Genomic DNA, 7,549 nt, shown 5'->3' on the forward strand with positions numbered 1-7,549 from the left:
ACACATCTGATCAACTGAACAGTGAGACAGAACTGAACACTTGCACACTTTGCAGTGAGTGTACTTCAAAGTCTGTGAGTGAGGAGATTGGGATCGGGCCTCTGTCTCAAGTGATGACTAAACCCAGTCATCTCTTAATTCTCAGCCTGTCTGCTCATGTGAAACCACTTCCACCTGTATCAGCTTTAAAGGGTCCAAACATGGAGCCGTGAGTCACAGCTACTTCTTCTTCTATGACTCACATGTGACATTCACCCTGGACTTCCAGACTTTTTGACCCTCTACAGTCAAGCTGTGTAACTAATATAATAATATAAATCTCATCCTATAAATTAAAGTTAATTATATACATTTATTGATGAAAATTGTCCAGTAAATCACAAGATACATGAGGTGGTACCCAATCAGGGCTCTCAGGTATTCCAGCTCCTCCAGGATGTTACATCCATACATTGTAGTCACAGGTTTGTTGTGTCTCCTCAGGAACATGGAGGAGACACCAGGAGACCTGCGGTTACAAGGGGAGAGCTGAACAGGGCCGTAGAAGGGCATCAAGCCAGCAGCAGGACCGCTATCTGCTCCTTTGTGTGAGGAGGAACACGAGGTACTGTAAAACCTGGTTTCTGGTCAAAAACTAGAAGTTCTTTTTTTATTGAAGAAAGTTATTTTATATCCACCTTTAACGGCCTTGATAGAAAGCTTTAAGATAATAATAATGATCTTCTGAGATCTTCTGTTTTGGACTCACTGGAGTGTAAATGATGTCTTGTTTTCAAACAGACGGATGGTGAGACAGGAGAAGAAGAGTCAGATGTTGAGGTTCATCTAAACAGATGGGTGAATGATAGGAGACGAAGAGTGTGAGAAGGAGGGGTGGGGGGGGGGGGGTGGGGGGGGGGGTGGGGGGGGGGGGTTTAAAGGGGCTTTCAAGGGTCAGAGGGGGTGAGTTGAAGAGGGCTTAACAGCAGCCATATTTGGGCTGTCGGGGGTGTTTTTGTTGCAGGAGGTGGGGTTGTTAATAGCAGCCATCCAGTCATAAAAAGAGGGTGTGTCTGTTTTCCGGATGAATGAGCCGGCTGATCAGCTTTGTGAGGGTCTCAGAGGAGGGTGAGGGAGAGGGGAGAGCAGGGCACACACACTGTTGTCTCTGGTTAAACACACAGACCTCAGCGCACACTGACTCAGCTCGGATGTTTTGACTGGATTAGGAGTAAAAAGGATAGACTCAACGGAGGCCCCTTTTTTCCCTGAATGGAGTGTGGAGTTTAAAAAGTTTGATAGTATCTGACTTTTTGTCCCGTCTGCTTACCTGGAGGCTGAGATGATGCTCAAGAAAGTACGATTCAAGGTAGGAAAACACTCCTTTAGTGTGCCTTTTTTTTTGTGTGTGTGCAGGAATTCTGTCTTTTTGTTTATGAAATAAACTCCTGTAGAGTTAAAATGAGTCTTTGAATTGAAAAGGTTGCACAGAGATTCAGGTCTACATGTTGTAGAAAGAAGAAAAGCTTCAAGTTCAATGTTTTTATAGAAATAATATCTAATTTCCCCCTGTATATAACAGTTTTAATTCAAACCAGTATCAAAAAAGATCCAAGTGAGTAAAAAATCTGGGTGCCAAAATCTCTCTGCCCCATTTTTTCACTTGTTGGGCAGAGAAAAAAACTAAACAGTTAAACTGAAAAGACTCTGAGAAAAAATCCCCAAAAGTGTCATTGAGTTAAATAAGATTGAAGACAAATAAAAAAAAATACTTTTCAATTAATTTAGGAGATAATTAAAAAGATGCAAACGCTGCTTGCACTTGAGATTGAACGCATTGTTTTCCAGAGAGGTCGTTTTAACCTCCTAAGTGGTAATTTACCTATTCTAAAGAAAAAAGTAAATATATAAATTATATACATATTCTGTATATTTAAGCAGAAGGCAGTTGAAGTTGGAGGATGTTTGTCAACGGGTGTTTTCACACATGCAAAAAAAAATCCACAATATCTCCTGAAATGTATCAGGTCGAACTCTCAGGAGGCGGGACATGACGTAAAAAGAATGTCGGGTAGGATCGAATTAGGCAACAGAGTCTGACGATTTAATTTCCATTTTTGCCTTTTTTCCAATATACCAGGGGCACGTGTACATCGACATATTCACAATATCAACAAAAGAGTAGAGAAGAACAAACTGGTGAACATATTGAATCATTTTATTACATGCACGGAAACTCCACAGGTAGCGTCCATACAGTCTATGGTCGTTCAACAGTATAAACATAACCATCCCCTCCTGCTCCTCCTATCAATATTTCCTGTTATATTCAGGAACTTAACTCATAACTCCACTTCAGGTGGAAATGTTTCGAGTGGCTGGCAGGAAAAATTCCTGTGAAAGTTGGAGTGAAAAATTTGGCCGATTGCATTCACACATGCAGCTCACCTATAAAATAATTTCAGGAAGCGTTCAGGAGTTTTGTGCAAGTGTGGAAGTACTTTAAGCAACTCAGGAAGATTTCAGGGGCCGACAGTCCTAAACTCAGGCGGAAGCAGGTGAGGTAAAAAAGGATGTTACAGAAGTCAGTGTATAGTTTTCACAAACAGGTAGGGAGGAAGCGATAGAACTATGATGACTGTTCTTTGCCTTTATCTTAATGCAACGTTATATTGGTCATGTTTACTGTATCAGTGAACATACAGTGAGCAGAAAAGAGTTTGAATAATCTTTTTTATATTCAACAAGATCTAACTGGTCACAGCGCTCACTTGTGGGGAATTTTCCTGAATTGAACCTGCTGTGTTCTCATATCGGCTCACCCCGACTTCTTGTGAAACTCTTATTAGGTGCTGTTTTTTCTTTTTGTCTTTGATGCTGTCAGTCTGTTTATTTTGGAGCCTGCAGGAGGTGAAACAGCCTGCAGGGGTCACAGCAGGGAGTGAGTGAGAGTAACTGAGGGGGGTTTAACTACTGTTCAAGTAGGAGGAAACTTTTACACTCTCACCTGTTAGTGTCAGCTGCTCCTCTGAGAGGTGACGCTTTTCTCGAGCTGTTTCACACAAAACCAGGGGGGGGGAGTAGGTTTCTCCCGTAGCGCTGTAGTTCACTGATTATCTTTTAAATCATGTTTTAAAAAGGCCCCGTATTTGTTTTATTGATAGCTACATAGTGATATAGTTCAGTTATCAGAAGAAGAGCAAAAAGAAGTAAATAAAAAAATCCTTTTCAGCAATCCTTTTCAGACTTTCATTCATAAAGAAACTGTATTAACTACATTAGTGAGAACATCTCATTTTAAGACACTCTAAGTTTGCCTCACTGTCAGAAAATGGCTCAGAAATGCCGCTTTCTTTCTTGTGTCTAGAGATAAGATCGTTATCTGAACTTGTCAGGAGACTGTGGCTTAAAATAAGTGTAATGAGATATTATTCGACAAGAAAGATTAGAGTTCTTGCAGTGAAGATACAGTAGTCACACATGGCGCTTACAGATTGCCAGTTGAAGGCGAGATAGTTACACCTTGGGTGCATGGTGTAGTGCACAAGGGGGGGAATGGCGAGGTGAAGAGAATCTGCCATCAGAGGTAGAGAAAGAAGCCCTTTACAGATTGCGGATCCGGAAAAGCGCTGTAACAAAGTTAAGCCGTCCATACTTCCACATTACATGCACACACACACACACACACACACACACACAGAGCACTGTTCCACCTTGCAGACTCAGACGTTACCCGTAGAAGGTTATTGGATGAATTCTGTGTGTGCGTGTGGAATGTCCTCAGTTTAAACAGCAGCAGGTTGGCTGACCTCAAATCGGATCTTCACACTGTGCTGTTACATTCTGTCTGTCACTCTTTATTAGCAAATGTATTTAACCAAAAGCCTTCCTCTTTCACACGTTCCACGTTCACTTTGTTAAAGCTGATCATGATAAATGGAGTCAGTTCATTTTTCAGGGAGTTCTCAACACGGTCTCTCTCTTTAAGTGTTTTATATCAGTGTGTAAAATGGTTTGTCATTTTGTCTCTGAGGTGAAGCTGACATATGTAGGTCTTTTTTTTTGTTTGTTTTCCACTGGTCTCATCATCTGGTGCAGTTGGTGGTGCAGAACATCTACAGTCAATAACAATGACTAGGGAGGATACATTATACTGTGTTTATGCAGACTGGATAATCAGCAGAATTGACTTGAAACAGTACATGTTCAAAGTAAATTATCTTATTATTGCACCTTGATCGCACCTTCACTATCAGAAAATCAGCTTTCTGTGTCAGCAGAGAACACACTGAGGACTTTACTTCTTCACCTGATTTTATTACCATTAAAACTTAACGTACATTCGCAAAAATGTGACTGCAGAGGCCAATTAAGCATATGAATGTAAATAGTTTGTATAAATATTCATTGACTGATTCAATCTGACCACTAGATGAAGCCTTTTGTTTTTGGTTATTGGTCAACTGGAGCAGTCAGGTGTTAAAAGGTCAGGGATGAACAGGAAGTTAGGTTGAAAATTGGGATTGCAATCTGCCAAAAAACTCATTAAAGAAGAAGAAGGAGTATAGTTGAGGTGAAATGAGAGTGTAAGGATTTTGAAAGAAGTCAAACAAGATAGTGTGAAAATCTTTAAAAAAAAATGAAACATCTAGTTACCTTGATGATTGTTTGTCAGAAAGTGAACAGGAGTCAAGATTGTTCTTGGATTTTTTTTCCTGGGGAGATTATAATGGCCTGTGTGGCATGAAGACCAGTTTTTGTAAGTCACAAGTAGCCTGTCACGTTCAACCGCTACTCTCTCAACGAAGAAAGGTTAACAATCTCATTCACCATTTAATAAATTACTCTTTAGTCTGGACTCTTTAGCTTTGGTAATTAGCATTTGTCTGCCCTTCACCCTCTTCTTCAAATATGGTCACTTCTGGCTCCAGAAAACCAACATGGCGGCAGCCAAAGGCCCAACATCTGTACTAAAGTACGCAGACGAGGGCTGCCAACATTAACACATTAAACACGATGCCATAAAGGTCAGAAATAAATACATTCAATTTTTCATTTGCATTGATTGCAAGCTTTTTCGTTCCTTTAGGTGCACCATTGAAAATGGCTCAGTTAATGAGTCAAATCAATATGCACCTTTTGACAACATTTCCCTTTTTTTACAAATTCAATACTAATTTTGTACATTCGCTTCTACCATTTAAAAAAAGAAGTGTAACAGTGTAAACACAAAAATACAAATAAACACTGTATTTCACCGAAAAATTAAATCATTCGACAGCACCAGACTTTTATTTCTCACATTTTAGATTAAACTATGAATATCAATCAGTGAGTCAGTGAGGCTTTAGCCTGTCATTAAGCTGCCTGCCAAACGTTTAACAAACTATCAGATGCCCCCATGTTAGCTCCAAGTTAGAAGCTTCAAATCTTTTTTCCTGCAGAAATAGAAAGAAAGTCCTAAATCTTCATAAGGCTCCATCCTCACATCGCTACAGAGCGTGCATGCAGTGTTGAGGCAGTTTGCATAATCAACACTAGATGTCAATGTTGCTCTGCACGTTTCCTTGCTCTCAGTCTCCACATAAAGAAACGATGCCTGCAGCGAAACGCTCAGTAATCCCTCAGAGAAGCAGCACTCGCAGACATCCGTCTATAGAAAAACCACAGCTGGCCATTGTGGAAAACGGGAACAACAATTCAGCACTGAGAGATGGAGCATGACATTAAGACTGACATATGAAGTCTTTGTGGAGGGGAGAAATAAATCAAATAAAAAGTCTTTGTGGAGACGCTCCGTCACTCGGCGATAGTGTTGTTCAACAAAAAGGTTTCTCTGGTGGTGCATTGTGGGCCCACAACAGAGCAGCAGCTTCCTACAGTATAAGGCCCCGGGCTGCAGGGGCCACATGTGGGAGTGTGATCCACCACCCAAAAAAATGATGACCCATTTCCTTTAAGTCTCTACATGCCGCCCCCTCTGCAGACCCTCCATCCCGCTTGTGATTGAATTTCCATCCCGCGCAAAGACGTCCGAGCTTTTTGTTTCCTTAGTGAGAGTCTCCAATCATCTCCGAGGATCAAGTCAGCGCCCATCGAGGCCTTTGATGTTCATAATGAGCGCTTCCCTCCGCTCAGCCCCGCAGCACCACGCTGTATGTTTCTATAAAGGCGTGAGGATTTGAATGGCTGCGTGGGAGCCGGTGTGCTGCAGGGGAGGAGGGAGCCAAAGCCAAATATGCTTTTCATTAAAGATAAAAGGAGCGAGGAGCTTTTTACTGTCTCAGACGTCTGTTTATGCTAAGTGTGAGGGTGTGTTTGTGTGTGTGTTCACATAAAAAGAGAAATTTACCTTTAACCCTTGGTGGTTTATGTTTACCTGGAGGCTGGAACACACACTGCAACTGCTGCTGCATGTCTGCTGCTTTCATTCAGACAGATGACAACTGAATATGCACTAGTTGCTTCTCTCTGAAAACATGTGGTTCATAAAACCTCCTTTTGAAGCATAGACTTAGAAGCAGCTAAGCTAGCAGCACATGAAGTACCAAAATGTGCCCCAGCAATATCATGATGATCCTGAACCAACACTTAATATAAAGCAGAACAGGTTTTTATCCTACCTTTACTTTTACTCTCAGACAACCTAATCCAGGCCCTGCACTGAATAATATTGGTACACCTGATGAATTCAGAGCCAGAACTGGCCTTGGTATTATTCTTAGTATTAAATGTTTGGAGCCTGCTCCCAAAATTAGACTTAATTAAAACTATGGACCCAATGAACTGACACTGCTATTCTTGAATTGTCTGAAACCTTGCTTAATAAGTCGGTTTCAGATGAAGATCATTTTATTAAACGATATACTGTGTGTGTGTATATATATATATATATATATGTCTTTGATCATTGGACACTGTGCCTCACTGTGCCTTGAGATTTGTTACTGCTCACGGTGACCTAGCGATGTAGTCAAGACCACACTCACCAAGACCGACAGACAAACCATAGACCAGAGTGTTACACCCCTACAGTGACCTGTTTATCAAATCTGATTGGCCATCCTTGTAGGTACACAGAAATATACACTTTGCCTTGTTTGTTAATCTCTTCTTTGTTCAGTTCCTTCTTAGTTATGTTCGTACCTTCAAGAACGAGATGCCACAATGCCTTGTGTTCCTGTGCTGTTTCTCAATTGTCTGTTCCTCGTTTCCGACTGAGCTCGGGAAAACAGCGTGCAGCTTTGAGGACCCCTTTTGCATAGAACTTTCTCCAGAATGATTTAAAACTTGCAGACCTTATCTCCCGTCAAACCTTTGGTGTTTTCTTGATTGACAAAAAACAAGAGACTACTGCACTTCATCTGCGACCCAGTTTTCACATTTAAATTTTGGTTTGCTCTTAATATATTGATTGTGAACTGCAGATCACCTTTGTAAAAAGAGATATTGATCTCAATGGGTTAAGTATCTGGTCAAATAATTTTATTTTGAGCATGTGGGTAGGTGGTCTTGCTTGGAGATAGTGGAGGTTGTTTCCAAACTTGAGAATAAGCAAAAGAGGGAGTGT

This window comes from Labrus bergylta, chromosome 11 (genome assembly GCF_963930695.1).
Source record: "Labrus bergylta chromosome 11, fLabBer1.1, whole genome shotgun sequence".
Classification (NCBI taxonomy): Eukaryota; Metazoa; Chordata; class Actinopteri; order Labriformes; family Labridae; genus Labrus; species Labrus bergylta.